The sequence below is a fragment of the Anguilla rostrata genome, chromosome 10, assembly GCF_018555375.3.
Source record: "Anguilla rostrata isolate EN2019 chromosome 10, ASM1855537v3, whole genome shotgun sequence".
NCBI classification, from domain to species: Eukaryota; Metazoa; Chordata; class Actinopteri; order Anguilliformes; family Anguillidae; genus Anguilla; species Anguilla rostrata.
Genome location: NC_057942.1, coordinates 21572332 through 21593440, shown reverse-complemented (window position 1 = coordinate 21593440; position 21109 = coordinate 21572332). Strand labels below are relative to the sequence as shown.

Below are 21109 nucleotides of genomic sequence, written 5' to 3'. Positions count from 1 at the left end.
AACTGATAAGCCATGTGACATTTGACCATGACATTTGACAAATACCCCAGTCTTTTCAGCGCCCATACAGATTTCTCTCTCTCTCTCTCTCCCTCTCTCTTCCAAACTCAGGGCTGACTTCACCACCCAGGCACAAAGCAAACATGAGTATCCATTAACTGAACACTCTGCAATTTATAATTTTATTATTTCAGAAATATTATTTAAAGGTGAAGCCTGCTCAACCATTGATCTGTTTTGTTATGTGAATTGTTTTCTTTAAATGTGGTAATCATGTTGGACTGCTCTGCCTGCAAATCTCAATGTCTCTGTTACCACTGCAGTTCCATTTATAGTGGTGTGGTCTATATTTAAACTGGACCCCATGGCATAGGCTGTTGTTGGTAGCACCAGCCTGCAGTAAACTGTGGCCTTTGCAGGAGTTTGTGTCTGCACAACAACCTGCCTCATGTCTTAGAAAGAACACAGTCAGCCCCCAACACAATGCAGCACAAAGAACACAGTGCCCATGCACGCAGCAAAAACCTACAGTCAAGTTCTACATACACAAAACTAAACTTGTACTCACACTCACGTTCACACGCTGCATAGTCTGATTTACAAAATATGCAAAAAAGGGAGTTGCAACCCATGTCATATTTATTTCTTTGTTGTTTCTTATTGTTTTGATTTCAGGGAAGTTACTTGTTCTACTATTTTGAAATCCTGCAGTATTATTAACATTGTTTCCTTGACATTGAAACTTGAAAGTGTAGCTTCACTGGCAATTATTTTAAACTGTGGAAATTCAAATTCAATGGCAAAAACACCAGACAATAAAAACAGATTTTTTAAATGAATAAAAACTGGTGAAAAAACATGTATATGGGAGTTTTGTTTTGTGTTTGAACCCTATCTGCCCAAGTACTTTTTGCTCGTTTTGCATTACCCTTAAATAAGGCCTTATTATTTTGTTGAAACATATAGCAGAGAAATGGTTGATGGCAGTGTGTGTACTGTCAAGACTAAAGTATCAAAACCTAAGAAAGTGTGTAAGTATTCATGGTACCTGTATAATGTATAGAAAAATGTTTTTTTTAAAAAAGAAAAAACTAAAACAAACATAATGTGCCTTATAATCTACGTGCTGTACTCTTGATTTCACAAAATGCACATCAGTTGTGGCAAACTTATTGTACACAGTTCATCTCCAGCATGTTAACCACCACTGGAAAAACAATGTGCACCCTCAACAAAGGTTTCTAATGACCTTTTGACCAGTGAAAAACTTTTTCCTTTGAGCATCAGCCATAATCAGTTTGGGTGACAGTGTTTTATCAGTCAGTATTAAACTGCCTTCAAAGACTGCCGTAGCTTTACATGCAACCATTTAAATGGCCTGCACAGCAGGTCTGCTGCCCCCTGCTGTGCTGGCTGATGAAAGTCCAGCTACTGAAAGTATACATAAACGCAAACAAGGGCTCATTTGAAACCACAGGCATGCATATTTCAACAATAGACTGACAGACTGATGTGTATCATAAATCTACCGAAATCTACTTTTTGTCTCTCAAATTGAAAACTTTTATTAGGGACTAACTATGGTAAATATGTCTGATAGGAAAACACATTATGTGACAGGGCATCTCTTTTTAAGGATAATGAACATTATACAGTTCTTGAAAAGCCCCAGTTGGTTTCCTATTATAATGGCCTCATTATAGTTCCTAAATCAGCAAATAATACTGCGTGTCACCATATCAGAATGCTGTAGGAACTGTATGGTGATACTCCCTAGTTGCTGTTACTGCCATGCAAGGTCATGTTGTCTTAGCAGTATTCTAGTGATATATTTATTGTCAAACATGGATCTACTGTATTATGTTTCCAACAAACTAGACCTAACCCAAGTGAAAGAAATAGTAATAGCTAAACATCTGAATTGAGCAGCGTAGAAGTTTTTTATTTTATTTTCTATGTCTATATCAGTAAAAATGTCTGGTGTGTAACTCCTGCTTTCCTTTAAAATTCTGAAAATAATACTGTGTCATTATTTACCCGCTTTTAAGTTTCTATTTGGCACTTTGCACTTTGGACACAACAGCAGTGCTCCCCATCATGACCATGCCCAGACCATGCCCAGAACCTCCCTAGGGCTGTGAACCTTCAACGTCCTGGTGGAAAGCACAGTGATAGTATCCCTGAGAGCTGTGGCTCTCTGCATCAGCCTGGTCCAGATCAGAGTCTCTTTATAGCCTACCATGGGCCCCCTAGTCCATTCACAGCATTCCTGGGCTATAGCAGTGGAGCTATTTACAGCACGTCTCTGTGTGGTGCATATGTGTTAGTGTGTATGTGTCAGTGTGAGTTTGAGCGTTTGCCTGTATCTGTGCATGTGTATGTGCATCTGTCCTATAACACAGTGATATTACTGGATCTCCGAAAGGCCAGGCCCCTTCGTAAGGTACCACACTGCAGCAATGCCCTTCCTGGTGATGTCCCCCTGCCTGACAGGCATGGATGCCAGTTTATCTTTATTTTTAACTGTAACGTAAAAGGTTCAACATGCAAGGGTGCAAAAGTATGAAAATCAAGTTTGAATGGTCTCCCTGCATCAGTTTTATTATTCTTGTGTTGCACCAGAATAATACCTCCAAAAAATGTGCTTCCTGAGACATAAGCTTCATTCCAATCTTTCTGCTTAAGTTAGAACTGATAAATTCTTAAAGAACACAGGAGGCCTGGCCTGGTGCTCATGAAAGATATATTGCCAATGGAAACTATGAATAAAAACATTTATTTTGTGCAATCTTAGGTTCCCTCCAGCCAAAGAGGACAAAACAGGGCTCAGTATACAATATATTTGCCTGCTGTCAGAAATATCCCACAATCCCTTGCTGAAAGGCCAGATAAAGAGACAAACCAAATGGACATTCTTTGTCTTACTTGACTTAGGATGCTTTCTGTTTTCCTACCTGTGAGAAACTGAGGGACAGCTCTCACATGTCAGGAACATGCTGAGACATTACAGACTCATTGGGGCAGTGAGACATTAAATAGAGCCCAGGTCACATCAAGGTAATCTGTTTCTCTACAAAAAAAAAACATTACACAATGCACATCACATACATGTTAGCTGATTCTAGACCAGATGTGGGTAACTTCATTGAAGGCAGGCCATTGTGTAAGCAGGTTATCCAGGTCCAATTATCAATGATGAAATAGCTAATAAGGTGTATGTACTAATTACAGTTCACTTGAAGACCACGATAAAATATTTTGCAGTCGGGCACAAGAATAAGTATTGAGCTGTAATTGATGAGCTAATTAAAAAAAAATAGCTGAGTGTCCAGTCATGAAAAGGCCACCAGGCAGACCTCTGGGACCTTGAAGCTCATTTTATTGAATCAAAAAATTGCATGTAGTATGACAAACCATTTTGACGTGTGACAAACTCTGTATGGTCTTCATTATAGAATCTGTTCCCAGAATGTATACCCAACATCTAATCAGTGACCTGACAGCATATCATCCTCTCTCAGAGAATGACTTTGCTTTATAAAATAAAAGTACCCAATATGAATTGCATACTCACAGAGAACCCCTGTCCCACAATTTCTCAACAGATCCATAAAATAAATATCAATATTTTTCCTGAGTGGAAATCACATACAACATGTTGTCTCTGTATTTTATTATCAATTAATAAAGTTAATACTTGTATGTTGATTTAAGCTTGAAGCCCCTTGGGTGTTTTGACCCCCATAGGAGGTCATAAAGCCTGTGATGACATCATGAGCGGAGGGTTATTCTGGCCTCTTTTCTTGGGTCACACAATACAGCCCCAACATTCTGACATGCCTGACATTTTACTGTCGGCTCGCTGCAGAGCCAGAGATATGGGATTCAAGGATCCCCTTCTTTCAAAACCTAGATTGTATGCATTTCTGAACGATGGAGGGGCCACGCACCATGTGTTGCTGAATGCCTCCGATGGCTCTCATTAAAACATTCTTCCCTCACTGAATGCTGATACTAGTTCCTTCTCCACCCCCTTTTTCTAATTACTAGCCTCCAAAGAATTATTCAGCTATTGGCTTTAAAGTAAGAGCCTCAGCAGTACTGGTTAATGTTATTCAACAACATTTATTTCTAATGATAGAGCTCTCGATAACCAGCACTTGTTCCATATCACTCATTTAATTCAACACCAGCTTCCAGCCTTATAAACAACTGAACTTATTTACTGTTGCATTTTCAAAGGCAAATCAAATTCTCTCCTTTTTCTTAAAATAGCTTCAGGCTATCCTCCAATGCCAATATTGTGGAGAAAGAACCAATAAGTGCACCCAGAAGGCATTTCACTCTGTCAATACTGACATTTAAAAAAAACAAGACCAAAAAAAATGACAGAATTCACTCAATATGATCAATGTGTTAAATATTGCACTTGCAGAAAGAGAGTTTCTCACAGCGGCAGAATGTACATTCTGATATCTGATCAATCCTTTAATTAAACAGGACAGCTTCTCCCATTTTTCCTGTGTGAGACATCTGTGTATCAATTATCATCTAACAAACATTTAGTTTTATCTCATTCCACATATCCTGTTTTTAAATGAGCTCAGGGCAACTTGAGGAAGATGACATACTCAATTACAGGCTTACTGGCAAAATCTCCACAGGAAGGAATTTTGGTTTTCACCCCCTTTTTCAATAACAATGTATGATTTCTAAATAAACAGGGTAAATATCAAATGCATCCCAGAGTGAAGCTCTGTTTTAAAGTAAAAGTTAAATTATATGATGCAAGCTATCGACCAGGAGGTTTTCTGGAAAACTTCAATAAAAAAGGAGAATCACATGTCTTAGTGTTAGCCTTTTCGGATATGATTGGACATCCCTGGTACAAGTCACTAAGAGAAACACTAAAATCGATATTAAAATCATTTTTTAAAAAGTAGGTCCCAGCAATAACATTCTATGTATTGAATAAGAGGAACATTGTCCAGATAGCCACAAGACTGATCTTTACACTGACCTGCAGGCGGCAGTGTAGTATGATGTGTAAGGAGTTAGTCTTGTAACCTAAAGGCCATAGGTTGGATTCCCAGGGTAAGGACACTGCTGTTGTACCCTTGAGCAAGATACTGAGCCTCCACTGCTTTGCTATATATCCAGCTGTATAAAAGAGTGCTATGTAAAAAGTTATGTAAATTGCTCTGGATATGTGTGTCTGCTAAAATGCCTGTAATGCCTTTACTGAATATTCATTGTTTTTTTTTGTTTTGTTCCGTGAATACTATACCATTTTTTAATTAAACTGTAATTTGCTACATTAAATGAGCTGCAGATTGTAAAATGCATCAATATTTTGATCCTTTTGTATATAGAGGTTAATTTGGATACACTCATACATGAATGTGATCCTCAGATTTATCTGACAATATTTAGTGATGATCTGAATTATAATGCACAACCTTCTATTGGTTAAACAAGATACCTACATTAAGATCAACACACCAGGTTGCCTGATGATCTGTGTGATATGTTTTGAAATATTCGGTAAGATGAAATGTGGACCAAGCAGCTGGTATAATTCAATGACAGATTGGCCAAGCACCAAAGAGGGAGCCAAAATAGTGCCCTGATGTTTAAATCACATGAAATTATACAATTAACCAAGACATTATGAAAGATCAGAAGCTCTCAGATGCTCAAAGTCTTAAAATGTATGCAGAAATACTATATCTGAATTCATAAGTTAATAACACTTACATTGTACCTATGGCCAGAGGCTTTATCAATGTTTAAACGCGTATAAATATGTGGCATCCTGCTAGCTTAGATTTGGGTCTATGCTGAAGAAGTGATGCCTTTTCATTCACAATTACAGGCCCATACGATCCGAATTGTCAGATAACATAAAAGCATGACAAGGGGATGGGGAGCAGGCTTATGGAAGAACAACAAGTCCAAAAAGAACTAAGAGCGTTCTAGGCACTCATATAGTAATCCAATGAGGAGAGCAGGAAAAGGGTAAAGTTAAAAAGCCTTTATTATAATGGCTAAATAAACTAAAAAGCCAAAATGTTTAGATCGAGAACCGATCTTCATCAGGGCATGCCCAGGCCCTAATTCAAGATAAGCACACTTTCTGAAATGCTGGTTACCAAATAAAGATGGCACATGCTGTGTTTGATGTTTGAGAGCCCCTATTTGCCATCCCTTAACTGAACACATCGCAGTTAGGTTCTGCTTTAAATTATGGAAAGAAAAACTTTGTAGAATACATCTTGCGATGCACCTGGACACTAAGGCTGTCAAAAGTGCTATGAAATTGAGTTTGAATATTAGCTTTTGTAATTAGTTAGTGTTCAAATATATTCGAATATCATTTGCCTATAATTCACAAAAATAAGCTGCTTATTGTCGGGCGCAATATGCACGTGACGCTCCCTCTAAACTGGCCTGCGCGTTATTTTCCACAAGCGGGCAGTAGAATAGAGGACATTGGTGAACTTTCATACTAGGTACTACACCTGGGGCCTCATTTATAAAATGTAATTTAGATCAACTGTGTGCCACATACGTAGAAAATTACGTCAAAGTGGTGATTAATAAAATTTTAACATGACTCAATTTGACCGTGGAAACTGTTGTGGCTCCATGTCAGGTCCTCACTTAACGCACGCAAGTTCCTGTTATTGTGGTGTGAATGGACGACTAAGTGGCCACACCTATGAGAGGCGGAACTGGGAGCGCAATTGTAGGTGGTGGACTGCTTGGGTAGATTGACAACAGGTGTGAAGGAAGGAGGTAATAAAAAGGGGAGAGAAACTCTGGTCAGGGGAGCTGGGGAGCCGTGTCTCATTTTGTGGGTTTGCTCACGCTTAGTGGAGAGGGTGCGGTTCGCAGTTTTTATCGCTGCCGGCCGTGAAGACAGTCAGACAGGGGAGCTGTTCCAGCGCCAGGAGGGGAGGTTAGTTGCCTCCTTTAGGTAGCACGGGCTGGGGATTTAGGAGTGTATGCGCTCTTTCCGGTTCTCAGTTTTGTGTATCAGCGCTCGGCCCGCTGCCGCATGCTGTCCGCACTGCCGACCTCAACGAACGCTTGCCCCGGGGAGTCGGACGGTGCCAAAAACACAGACCCTGGGGGAGGGTCCCGCCAGCCGGGCTAGTTACGTTTTTAAGTTTTATTACTCTATGTTTAGTATTTATTATTGTGAATAGTCTTTCATTTTCTGTCATAGTCCTTTTGTGTATATTGTTTAGGTTTGAAATAGGGCAGAGTGGGGAGGTTCAGTGGAGAGGAACTGTAAAGGGGCTAATTGTAAGGAATCCTGTTCTATACCTTTTTACTTTGTAGGCATGTAAAAGTGTTTAAAGGTGAGTGAAGTGTATTTGACTAATGTACTTCTCGGCCATCTATTTCACGTGTGCTGTGTGGAACAATAGCCTAGTTGTAGTGGAGTGGATTTGACCAGTGTACTTAGTCCTCTAGGTGGAGTGCGCTGTGGGGAGCTATAGCCTGTCTGTAGTGGGTGCACCTGGTGCATAAGATAGGGATTCCATGCTTTTTGTCCCTAGTGCAGCAACCCCATGGGACCTTCCAACCAAGCCCAATACATATGTATTTAAATGAGAATATTTAATAAAGATTGTATATTTTTTGTAACTGTCTGTTGTTGTGTGGTGGATGTTCTAAGGCCTCTGACCATACCTGTTCACAAAAGGTGGTGTCGGTGTTAAGATACTCTGCTTACCCCAGGTATTTACCTTACCATAGTAAAAGGTTTATTACACTGGTGGGATTCGATCCTTAAAACAATAAAAAAGTCTGAGGCCGAGAATCATCCTCCCCAACAGGCACAGAGCAGTAGTGACCATGGTGCCCCTCACAGCAGTGCAGGTATAAGTCAGCAGCCCAGCCCCTCTCATCGATTCTTAACTCCCCGTCCAGTTTTTATGCCAGAGACTTTTACTGGAATAGGATGAGACTGGTCTTATTGGGCAGAACAATTCGACTTGGCGGCTGATGTAAATAATTTGGATGACTCCCTTAGAGTCAAATTTATGTCTTTATTTCTTTCGGGTCGTGCTCGCGATATTTATAGTGGTATTCCGGTAGAAGCTAAAAGTAATTACGCTTCGCTAAAAGCAGCTATGACCAGACGCTTAGAGCCATGCGACAGCAATGACTGGATTCAGGCTACTTTTACAGGCAGGAGAAGGTTGCATAATGAAACTGCCTGTGAATTTGGTAATGCGTTGTGCCGACTTGTCACTAAGGCTTACCCCACAACTGATGTGCAGACTCAAGATCTGTTGGCTAGAGATCATTTTATTACCCATTTTGCAACTGGAGACTTTTGCATTAACCTTCGTACTGCAAAACCTGATACCCTAGAGGTCGCTATTAACAGAGTAATGTTGCCTTGGATGCCAAAATTAGAGAGGTTTCAGAGCACAAGCCAAAAAGTGACGAGCGAACAGAGGCTTTGCTAGGGGCAGTGGAGGGCCTAAGTCAGGAAGTCAAATCCCTACAGACTGCCATGCAGTCTCTCCATGTATTCCCTAGCAGGTATGTCCCCACTAATCCATCTATGACCACCGTAGACCACCATGTACTTGCCCCTCCGGGCAGCTCGGCCTTGGGCCGCAGGGCTCGGGATTGTGGTGGAGGCTGCAAGAAATGTGGGTGTGACCGACATATATGACGGGATTGCTCTTACCTGCAGGGAAACTAGAGGGGGCGTGCACAGTGGGCCAAATGTCCGCCCCCTCATGTGAAACTCAGCATGTGGCCTCTACAAGTGGCAATGGCAGCTATGCCTACCTGGCTGTCAAAGTAGGTGGGTTAGAGTCCCTGGTGTTAATTGATAGTAGAGCTACCCTGTCAGTCATTCCCAAACAACTCTGGTTAACAATTACCAATGGGGGGTATGAATTAGCAGGGTATATGGGGAATGTGTCTGCTGCTAACGGGGAGGGCATGGGGATTGTGGGACAGTGGCAAACAGTGTGCCAATTTGACTCACTAGCTTTAGTGACAGAGTTCTTAGTGGCCGACGTGCCCTCCTGGGACCTTCTACTGGGCTATGACTTTCACTCAAAGTACGGGGCAGTGATTGATTTTAAAGAGAGGGTCTGTCGCATAATGGGAAAGCCCTTGCCCTTGTTAGTCCCCGAAGAATTTGATAAGCCTCAAACTGTGGTTGTTCAGTCTGACACTGTGGTTCCACCTCGTAGCGAAGCCATTATTCCCGGGGCAGTTACAAATCGAGTTGGTGAACATGTAGAGGGCATGCTGGAGCCCTCTTCATCTTACCCAGCGGTGGTAATGTTTTGGTGGCCCGTGTCCTCTGCCAGCTAGAAAAAGGGGCATTACCCATTCGGGTGATTAATGTTACTGATGAGGAAATTGTGCTTAAAAAGGGCATGAAAGTGGGTATGCTTCACACAGATGTTGAGGTGGAGAGCAAGGGGGAGGGTATCAAGGGGAGTAGGGAGGGCCCCGTTGAACCCTGGTCAGTGGATGCCCTTTGGGCACAGCTAGGTATGGAACAGAAGGGTTTCGGTGCTTCAGAGAGGTTGTCTATTCATGACCTGCTGTATAGACACGAGTCAGTTTTTAGTAGGGGGGACAGACTTGGGCAGGATCCATCTCACCTTACATCAAATACATACTGGGGAGGCCAAACCAGTTATGCTACCACCTAGACGTGTCCCACTCTATTTACAGCAAGAGGTGGCAGAGCACAAAAAACAAATGCAGAAGAATGACATAATTCGACCCTCATGTAGCCCTTGGGCAGCCCCTGTTGTCCTCGTGAGGAAATGTGATGGCAGCCTTCGTTTTTGCATAGATTATCGCAAGCTTAATGATCTCACTAGGAAGGATGCGTACCCCCTCCCTAGAATTGATGATGCCCTTGATAGTTTGAATAAAGCATGCTGGTTTTCTACCCTTGATCTAGCCAGCGGCTATTGGCAAGTCGAGGTAGATCCCCAGGATAGGCATAAGACTGCTTTTGTCACATGTCAAAATTTAATGTGTTGAGTTTTGGCCTGTGCATCTCCCCCAGTACATTTCAAAGGCTGATGGATGTGGTGCTGGCCGACTTACAGTGGACTACTTGTTTGGTCTATTTGGATGATATAATTGTACTTGGCCACACTTTCTCAGAGCACCTGGCACGCCTGGATGAAGTGCTGTTGAAGTTGCATCAGGCAGATCTCAAGGTTAAACCATCCAAGTGTAACCTGTTTTCCAGTCATGTGCAATACCTTGGTCATGTTATTTCAGCAGAGGGAGTTAGGGCAGACCCAGCCAAAGTGCAGTCAGTGCGAGAATGGCCAGTCCCTAAAAATCAGACCGAAGACGCAGGGTCGGCCCCCGGCGCCCCCCTCCAGCAGTCATTTGTATCGAGGCCTTACAAGCGGGTGGCATTGGATGTGCTGGAGCCACTGCCTGCGACACACAAAAAAAATAAGTACATCTTTGTGGTGGGGTGGGCGTGGTTTGAGCGTCGGCTGCAGAGAGAGAGTGTGAGAGGAGCGGCTCTCCGATCCTTCGTCACAACTGTCAGCTGGAGGTAATCAGCGCCGATAATTGTTAATTGTTTAATTGCGCTGATTGCCTCTGATTGCTTTCAACAGTGAGCCTGGGGTTTTTTAAAAGCAAGACCGGAAGCCGGAGGAACGAGAGGAGCGCCGATGACAAGACGGCTACGAAACCGTGTTGTATTAAAGAATTGTCTGGAAAAGACGAGAGTTGAATAAAATAGCACGGAAGTGCTAATTACGAAAACGGTCAGTCTCCCGTGAGTGTGTTTTAACCAGGAGGGGTGGCACTCACTTGCCACAATCTTAGTGGTGGGGGATTACTTTTCTAAATGGACGGAGGTATATCCCCTCCCCAATCAGGAGGCCCACACCATCGCCAGCGTGTTGGCGAGGGAGTGGATCTGCCGGTTTGGGACCCCACGGAGCCTTCATTCCGATCAAGGCCGTAATTGAGTCCTACTTGTTTCAAGAATTGTGCCATCTGTTAAGCATTCATAAATCACGTACATCAGCTTACCATCCCCAGTCCGATGGCTTAATTGAAAGGTTCAATAGGACCCTGCTCTCTATGCTATCCTTGTTTGTGCAGGATAACCAGTTAAATTGGGGTACACTGCTTCCATATGTCATGATGGCTTATCGGAGCAGTGTTCATGCAAGCACAGGGTTTACCCCCTACAAGATGTTGTTTGGACGAGAAATGGTATTCCCTGTTGACATTATGCTCGATAAGTCAGCGAAAGGTTTTCCTCGGCAAGTGAATATGTTGGAAAAGTAGCTGAGACTCTCTCCACAGTGGTACAAGCAGTTAAAAAGCACCAAGCTAAAGCTTCAGGTCAGCAGAAGGCTGCATTTGACTTTCGGGCTAACCTCCAATATTATTTGGAGGGGGAGCTAGTCTGGGTCCGCAATAAAGCCAGGAACAGGGGGTTGTGTCCTAAGTTGCAGAGGCAGTATAAGGGCCCTTACCGAATAGTAGAGAGGGTCACAGAGGTGTTGTACCGAGTGGTACTAGTGGAGGGAGGGCCAGAGATTGTGTTGCACTTCAATAGGCTCAAACCTTTTCTTTCTCCCTGCCCAGAACTACCAGCCACCCGGGATGGAGAGGAGGTTGGTCCATCACGGCAGCCCACCAGACCTCAACGCCTGCCCAAGGTTAACTGGGGAGCCAGCTGGGGCCATTGGCGACAACAGGAATCTGCTACAGCATCCAGAGGAGGGGGTACCCAGGGGCCCATCCTGCGGCCACCAGATGCAAGAAGGAACCAGGCAATAGCTACACCCATGAGGGAAGTGGACTAAAGGGCCACAGATGATGCTGTGCAGGAGGAGGGGGGGCTGCAGAGTATGGAACGCCAATCTGCACCCCTTGCCCAGCAGGAGGATCCCAGGCAGAGTCCCTCAGAAGATGGAGATCCCTCTGGGGGGAGACGCCCAGTTCGGGAATGGAGGCCGCCTGTTTGGTCACGTGATTATAGCCTGACACAATAAAGACTGAAGGACGAGTCCTCTCCACTAAGGAGGGGAAGAGTGTGTGTGGTATGGTGGGCGTGGTTTTGCATTGGCTGCAGAGAGAGAGAGTGAGCGGGGCGGCTCTCGGACTCTGCGCCACAGCTGTTGGGGATTGCTAATCAGCACGGATGTTTAATTGTTTGATTGATTGACAATGTGCAGATTACCTCGACAGTGAGCCTGGGCGCTTAAAAGGCGGTCTACGGAGGCAGACGGGGGGCTGACTGGAGACGGAGGAAGTGCTGCAAGAACCTGCAGCACAGCTTTGTGTTTGTTACAAAACCGAAAGCCGCGTGGCAGCCACAAAATAAAAAGACACATTCGCGTCCTGGAAATAAATCCCGTCTCTCTCTCGTCTGTTAAACCGAGCGGTGGCACTCAGCTTGCCACAGTGGTGGCGCGTACGGGGAGTAGAGAGAGAGAGAGTGAGGTAGATCAAGAATTCAGAGATGGATCCGAACCTGAACCGGACCGAGACGGCGCAGCCTCTCGTAGTGCTGGCGTGGATGCTGGAAGGGATGGCACAGATGCAAGAGCGGCAGGCAGCCGTACACACAGAGCAGATGGAGGCTCTGCGTGCACAAGTCTCCCTCCAGACACAGGCGCTGCGACAGCTGACGGCTGCCGGGGAAGCAAGCTCCCGGGACCCGCCGTCTCGATCCCCTCTCCGGATCCACCTCCCCAAAATGACCGCAGAAGACGACATCCAGGCATTCGTCGAAAGTTTTGAGGTGGCAGCGGAGGTGTGCCAGTGGCCCCACGAGGAGTGGGTAGTACACCTCCTGCCCCTCTTAACTGGGGAAGCCCAACAGGCAGTGCATGGGTTACTGCCCGGTGCCCGGGCGGACTACAAGATCGTGAAGAGGGCGATTCTAGACCGCCTGGGCTGCAGCTCGGAGGATTACCGGCGTTCCGGACGGCAAACTTGGTGGCAGACGACCGTCCCTTCGCGTACGCTCAAAGACTAATGCATATGGCCCGGCGTTGGCTGCAACCGGAGATCCGGTCCGCCGGGGGCGTGGTGGAGCAGGTCATCCTGGAGCAGTTCCTGGACGGTTTGCCAGAGGGAACGGCCAATTGGGTGCGGTACCATCGCCCGACCAACCTAGAGGCTGAGGACCACCTAGCGCTATACCCCGGCACCCAGCAGCAAGCACGGCCAGAACCGGCACCCAGGAGGAGACCCCCTCCTCGTACTGGCCCCTCTCCGGTCCCCAGGGCTCTACCCCCTCCCTTCCCTCAAAATAATCCCCCCTCTTTTCCGATTCCCTCTCCAGGTCCAGGCTCAGTGGCGGGGGGCTCCAGCTCGCAGAGGGCTCCTCAGATGCTCGGACCGGGGTGTTGGCGGTGCGGACAGCCGGGTCATCTGCGCCGCGACTGTCCACTTATGGAAGTGGGGTAGGTGGTCCGGGTGGTCGGGCCGCCCACTTCCGCTCCCGATCAGGAGGGAGCGTACTGCATCCCGGTAAGGGTGCAAGGGAGTGAACACGGGGCGCTGTTGGAATCGGGGGCTATGCAGTCCCTGATCAAGCAAAACCTGGTTCGAACCGAGGCATTGGTAAAGGCACCCTGGGTTTCCATTCGGTGTGTGCATGGAGATGTGCACAAGTATCTGGTAGTGCCCGTGGAAATTTGTTACCAGGGAAAAATGCATATCGTGAAGGCTGCGGTTAGCTCCCGGCTTTCGCATCCCCTAATCTTGGGTACTGACTGGGCGGGGTTTAGAGAGATCTCTAGAAACATGCTGGGGGTGCGATCACGATCGATAGGGAAGTGTGACGTGTGTGCTGCTGACAGTGGTGACGCAGGGCCGTCCGACACGGCCGGGGCGGGGAGGAACCCAGGCGAGCCTCAGGTTGAGACTCCCCGGGGTCCTGTGTTCCACCCCGCGGAGGATTTCCCACTCGAGCAGTCTCGGGACGACATACGCTTTGCCTATGACCAAGTGATGCGCATTGATAGTCAGCAGGTGCGCCCCGATGCAGTACTCTCCCACCCTTATTTTTCTATTATTAGGGACAGGTTGTATCGAGTGTGTCATGACACTCCGACTGGTGAGGAAACGACCCAGTTGTTGGTACCAAAAAACCGCTGGGAAATGGTTTTCCAGGCGGCTCATTACAACCCCATGGCGGGACACTTAGGGTATGATAAATCACTACACCGAATAATGGCTCAGTTTTACTGGCCAGGCATTTAGGCGCACGTACGTCGGTAGTGTGTGTCTGTCCCGAATGTCAATTAGTGAACACCCCGGCCACCCAAAAAGCGCCTTTGCGCCCACTACCCTTAATAGAGGTCCCCTTTGATAGAATCGCTATGGACCTCATTGGGCCATTTGAACGGAGCACCCAGGGATACCGTTTCGTGTTGGTCTTGCTGGATTATGCGACCCGGTATCCCGAAGCAGTGCCGTTGCGCAATATTTCAGCTAAGAGTGTTGCACAGGCTCTGTTTCAAATTATCTCCTGCGTCGGAATCCTGAAAGAGATTCTAACTGACATGGGCACTTCGTTTATGTCACGTACACTAAATGAGCTATACGGATTACTGGGCATTCGCTCTATTAGAACCAGTGTATACCATCCCCAAACAGATGGGCTTGTGGAACGGTTTAATAGAACTCTGAAGTCCATGATTCGAAAGTTCATTCACGACGATAGCCGAAATTGGGATAAATGGTTAGTCCCTCTATTATTTACAGTGCGGGAGGTTCCCCAGACCTCCACGGGATTTTCTCCCTTTGAGCTATTATTTGGTAGAAAACCTCGGGGAATATTGGACCTAGTTAAAGAAAGCTGGGAGGATGGTCCAAGCCCCAGCAAAAATGAGGTGCAATACGTCATGGACCTGCGAGCAAAACTCCATACACTGGGTCGGTTGTCACGGGAGAATTTGCTCGAGGCTCAGGAACGTCAGCAGAGGCACTACAATAGAGGACGAAACTACGACAATTCTCGCCGGGAGATAAAGTCCTGGTGTTACTTCCAACCTCCAGTACAAAATTACTCGCCAAGTGGCAAGGGCCCTTCATGGTCACACAACGAGTTGGGGAGGTTGACTATGAGGTGGAGCGTGCTGATAGAGAGGGAGCGAAACAGATTTATCACCTCAATTTATTAAAAGCCTGGAACGAGGTGGTGGCTGTTTCTCTGGTAACGGTGGATCAGGAGAGGGATGAGCTGGGGCCGGAGGTATCAAATTCAACCAATCAGACCTCACCCCTTTCCGATAGCCACCTCTCGCCAAGGCAGAGAGCAGACCTCGCCCTGTTGCAAAAACGGTTTGCAGATGTGTTTTCTCCCCTACCAGGGCGCACTAACCTCATACACCATCATATCGACAGCCCCCCGGGAATGACGGTACGTTCCCGTCCCTATAGACTGCCGGAGCACAAAAAGAAATTGGTGCAGGCAGAAATAACGGTCATGCTGGAGTTGGGCGTAATAGAGGAGTCTCACAGTGCCTGGAATAGCCCCATCATGCTGGTAAGTAAGCCGGATGGCTCTATTCGGTTCTGTGTGTACTATAGGTAAGTGAATGCTGTGTCACGTTTTGATGCCAATCCTATGCCTAGGGTCGACGAACTCCTGGATTGGCTGGGCACGGCTCGTTTTTTCTCGACACTGGATTTGACTAAGGGCTATTAGCAGATTCCCTTGTCTGCAAAGTCCAAAGAGAAATCGGTTTTCTCCGCTCGGGACAGTTTGTACCAATTCCGAACACTTCCGTTTGGGTTGTTCGGGGCCCCAGCCACCTTCCAGCGCCTGATGGATCGGCTGCTGCGTCCGCATGCTGCGTATGCTGCTGCCTATCTGGATGACGTTATCATCCACAGTAGCAGCTGGGCACAGCATATGCGGCATGTGGAGGCGGTGCTCGAGTCTTTGAGGCAGGCGGGGCTCATGGCTAACCCAAAGAAGTGTGCGATTGGTCGAGCGGAGGTACGGTATTTGGGGTACCACTTGGGAAGTGGACAGGTGCGACCTCTAGTGGATAAAACCGTGGCAATTGCGACCTGTCCACGACCCAAGACGAAAAAAGAGGTGAGGAGGTTCTTGGGGTTGGCCGGCTACTATAGGCGGTTTATTCCGGCGTTTGCGCAGCTGACCAGCCCCTTGATTTAACTCGCAAAGGTGCCTCAGATCCGGTCCAGTGGACGGAGCCGTGCCAGCGAGCGTTTGAGAGGGTAATGGAAGCCCTCTGTGGGGAGCCGCTCTTGTTCACCCCTAATTTCTCTCTTTCTTTTATCCTGCAGACCAATGCGTTGGACAGAGGGCTGGGGGCTGTTTTGACCCAGCAGGTGGAGGGAGTTGATCGCCCGGTGCTACATCAGCCGCAAACTATCCCAGCAGGGTGGAGGGAGTGTGAGGGGTTCGCCCGGTCGCTATCATGGCTCCACCGCGCGCAGTAAAGCTTATCGGGCGGTGGGGATGTGGGGGGGGAGGGGTCGGTCTTCGCCAATGGCTCCCGGCGGAAGTCGGGCGGTGGAGGTATGTGGTAGGGTGGGCGTGGTTTTACGTTGGCTGCAGAGAGAGAGAGTGAGCGGGCCACAGCTGTTGGGGATTGCTAATCAGCACGGATGTTTAAATGTTTGATTGATTGACGATGTGCTGATTACCTCGACAGTGAGCCTGGGTGCTTAAACCTCAACAGTGAGCCTGCGGTCTACCGAGGTAGACGGGGGGCTGACTGGAGACGGAGGAAGTGCTGCAAGAACCTGCAGCACAGCTGTGAATGGGTCGGCTAAGTAGCCACACCTATGAGAGGCGGAACTGGGAGCGCAATTGTGGGTGGTGGACTACTTGGGTAGATTGATGGGAGAAATTGACAACAGGTGTGAAGGACAGAGGTAATAAAAAGGGGAGAGAAACTCTGGTCAGGGGAGTTGGGGAGCCGTGTCTCATTTTGTAGGTTCGCGCACTCTTAGCGGGGAGGGTGCGGTTCGCAGTTTTTATTGCTGCCGGCCATGAAGACAGTCAGACAGGGGAGCTGTTCCAGCACCAGGAGGGGAGGTTAGTTTCCTCCTTTAGGTAGCACGGGCTGGGGATTTAGGAGTGTATGCGCCCTTTCCGGTTTTCCAGTTTTGTGTATCAGCGCTCGGCCCGCTGCCGCATACTGTCCGCACTGCCGACCTCAACGAACGCTTGCGCCGGGGAGTCGGACGGTGCCAAAAACACAGACCCCGGGGGAGGGTCTCGCCAGCCAGGCGAGTTAAGTTTTTAAGTTTTATTACTCTATGTTTAGTATTTATTATTGTGAATAGTCTTGTTTCATTTCCTTGTCCTTTTGTTTATAGTGTTTAGGTTTGAAGTAGGGCGGAGAGGGGCGGTTCAGTGGAGAGGAACTGTAAGGGGGATAATTGTAAGGAATCCTGTTCTATACCTTTTTGCTTTGTAGGCATGTAAAAGGCGAGTGAAGTGTATTTGGCTAATGTACTTCTCGGCCATCTATTTCACGTGTGCTGTGTGGAACAATAGCCTAGTTGTAGTGGAGTGGATTTGACCAGTGTACTTAGTCCTCTAGGTGGAGTGCGCTGTGGGGAGCTATTGCCTGTTTGTAGTGGGGTGCACCTTGTGCATGAGATAGGGATTCCATGCTTTTTGTTCCTAGTGCAGCAACCCAACTGGGACCTTCTAACCAAGCCCAATACATATGTATTAAATGAGAATATTTAATATAGATTGTATATTTTTTGTAACTGTCTGTTCTTGTGTGGTGGGTGCCTCTGACACCGGACCATACCGGTTCACAAAAGGCAGTGGCAGTGTTAAGCTACTCTGCTTACCCCAGGTATTTACCTTACCATAGTAAAAGATTTATTACATTATAAATGAGCCCCCTGCAGTTTCTATAGCCCAATGTGCAAATGAATAAAGCACTTTCTCGTGGATGTAATTTGCCACAACTCGGCATTTATTAATCACAATAATAGAGAAATTATTGTTTATAGGAAATCCCTGTTTATTTCTTAACATAAAAACTATTCAAACAGCTAATACCTGTAGCCTGTTGCTCGTGGTATTTGAATATATCAGACCTGCTCTGCAAAGCTTGCACATAACTCTTTTCTTGTCCTTGACCTCGCCATTTATAGCTAAGAAGTCGAAAAATTCCCAAACAGGGCTTACCAGTTAGTGGGACCAACTCCTCCGATGCTGCTGCCATTTTCACCGTTAGTTTTCAATATTTTTGATGTGACTGAGGAAGTAACGTTAGCACAGGAAATGAACTTTGGGGGCATGTACATGATTCGCCGCATGAAATTAAAGCCTGTATATTTATGTTAATTACAAAACGCGGAATCAAAAACGCGGGATCCAAAACTAATATTCGAATGCTCAAATTTAGCTTCGAACTTTAAAAAAAAAAAAGATTTTCGAATATTTTTCGAACTTCAAATATTATTTGACAGCCCTACTGGACACATCATCAGTGATGTTACCTGGAGTCATTGGGTGTTTCGGGCCTTTCAACAATCAGACACCCTATTCCAGGCGACCCAGCCGGGATTGATCAAATCCCGGCTTGTGTCCAGGTAGCACTACTGAAACCACGGATCACCTCTCCGGATCCATAGCCACCTTGAGGCAACTTCGGCCGTCTCGGTGACTAACTTTATGGCCCTTCCCTTGCTGGCCCCTGTGATGCCTAGTATATTATAGGCCCTGCAGAGGGACTGTCCAGCAAACGCTCTGCATCCCACCTTGATGGGCTCACACTTCGCACGCCACCCGTTGTTCCAGTACTGCTCCATTAATCTGTATACTTCTCCCTCTTCCTCTCGTTGGCCTCCTCAATGCGATATGCCCATGGAATGGTGAGCTCCAACAGGACAACCTGCTTGGAGGCCTCAGAGAGCAGCACCATATCTGGCCTCAGCTTTGTCACAGCAACATTACCTGGGAACTTGAGTTGCTTCCCCTGGTCAACCATCAACTCCCAGTCTTATGCTGTTGCAAGCAGGCCAGTGGAGGTGGTCCTGGCAGCTGGTGTTGGCTTCTCTCCAGCCCTGATGAAAGCAATGGCCTTCTTCGCTGGGCGGAGGTGCTTACACTGGCTGATCCCGCTGCAGATGGTGTCTGCTATGGTCTTCAGGATCTGGTTATAGCACCACCGGTAGCGCCCCTCACCCAGAAGCTGAGGATGTGCTCCAGGGTTCCTCTTTTGAGGCAGAGCGGGCATGCTGGTGACTCCACCTTTCCCGAGCAGAACAGGTTGGATGGGCTAGGTATAATGTCATAGACAGCCTAGGTCAAGAACTTGATACGCTGGGGCTCAGCTTTCCAAAGCTCTGCCCATGAGACCTTGCGCTCAACCGCTTGCTCCCATCTTGTCCAGGCTCTTGTCCAGGCTCCCTGCTGCTAACTATCCTGCTGGTTCGCTCCTACTCGAATGATGCCTTTACTTCCCTCTGGATCAGTGCCCTCCTATCCTTTCTCTGTGCCTTGTCGTAGCATGGTGTAGTGCTGCTACCAAGGCCAGCCCTTCCTCGAGTCACTTAACCAAGACTCAGCAACCTCCATAGCCTCTGCTGCTCTCCATTTCCATCCTGTCCTGACCTCAATGCCAGCCTGGGAGACCTTTGGGTCAGAAAACCTCCCTTGTTCAGCTCACCATGAACTCAGGTTCAGGCTGCTGATGGGGAGCTTCAGCTTGGTGATATTGACGATAATGACTTCAGAACTTCATTTATGAAACCCTCACCACAGCTCTTTGATCATAACATCATGGGCACAGAATCAGAAACATTTAAAAATGAATTTGTACTTCACCAAAAGGCCCAGAGGAAGCTGGTGAATTCTGAAAACGATATACACTGTGAGTTACACTTCCTCTATGAAGATATTTGTAGTCTACCACATGTCAAACTGGCTTAACAGAGCCTAGGTAACGTAATAAGACATTTCCTATTATACCAAGGATTTTTTTAACAGAATCTCACGCTGCAAAATAATAAGTAAAAAGGACCTGGCAAGATGTGCAGAAATGTTTGGTGGTGATCCTGGAACAGTGATTTATCTCTGCAATATGTCTCTGCCACTAGAATCACTTGCTACTTTTTGCTAAATGTTTTATTCTTAATTTTTTTTATTCCCTTCATTCTGTAGCAGGCATGTTTACAACAGCACTAGTGTCCATCCAACCTCCATAATCTGTACCTGCTTATCCTGGTCAGGGTCGTGGGGGGTGCTGGAGCCTATCCCAGTATGCATTGGCCGAGAGGCAGGAATACACCATGGAGAGGTCACCAATCTATCACAGACAGCAGTGGTGTGATGTTAGCATTACTTACATCTGCTGTCAGGATTCTGCCTTTTCTGTTTCTGTTTTTCCTTCTCTGGGACGCCTGCTGGTGGCACTTCAGTTTGTATTTCAGTTTGCTCCCTCTTTAGTTACCCCTGTGTTAATTGTATTATTGTTTTCAATCATTCTTTCATTGTTTCTGTTTCTGTTTGTGTCCTCCCCTCCCTCTTTGGTTTGATTGTTCTTTGAGTTCACCTGTGTCTTATTAGTTTCCCTGTCTATTTATATTCTCTGCTTCCCTGATTCGGGTGCTGGTTCCTTGTGTTTCTGACTGTGTTTCTGCCTCTGTGTGCGTATCTACCTGCTTGTGTTCTGCTAGTGTGTTCTGACCTGCCTGTGATCTGCCCCGACTGTTGTTTTCCTTCGCTATTTTTTTGAGTTTCTCTGCCTTTCGAGGATTTTCAAGTTCCCTTGCCCATTTTTTTGTGTTTTGAGGTTTTTGAGTGTTTTTTTTTTAGTTTTTTTGCTTGTTTATCTGTTTTTTTTTTCAGTTTTTTGGCCTCATTTTGGTTTCTGGTTTTTTGTTACTTGTTATTAGTAAAGTCCTCGTTTGAAAATAACTTGAGTCTCCTGTGTTCACTCTGTGCTTGGGTCCAACCTGCCAAAACCATGACATCTACAGTATATCCCTAGTGGTGGTTTCACCATATTATATGTACATTATGTGAGCCATCTTGGTGAAGGTCTACTAAATGCTTAAATTGCAAACTATTAGGTAAGTACAGCTCAAAAAGTAATGGAAG

The 21109-nt window shown here is 46.5% G+C and overlaps 1 pseudogene; it reads right to left on the bottom strand.

Annotated features, from left to right (window-relative positions):
* Positions 1–18133: 18133 nt before the first annotated feature.
* On the bottom strand, positions 18134–20275 carry LOC135233721 (uncharacterized; annotated as a pseudogene).
* Positions 20276–21109: the final 834 nt, after the last annotated feature.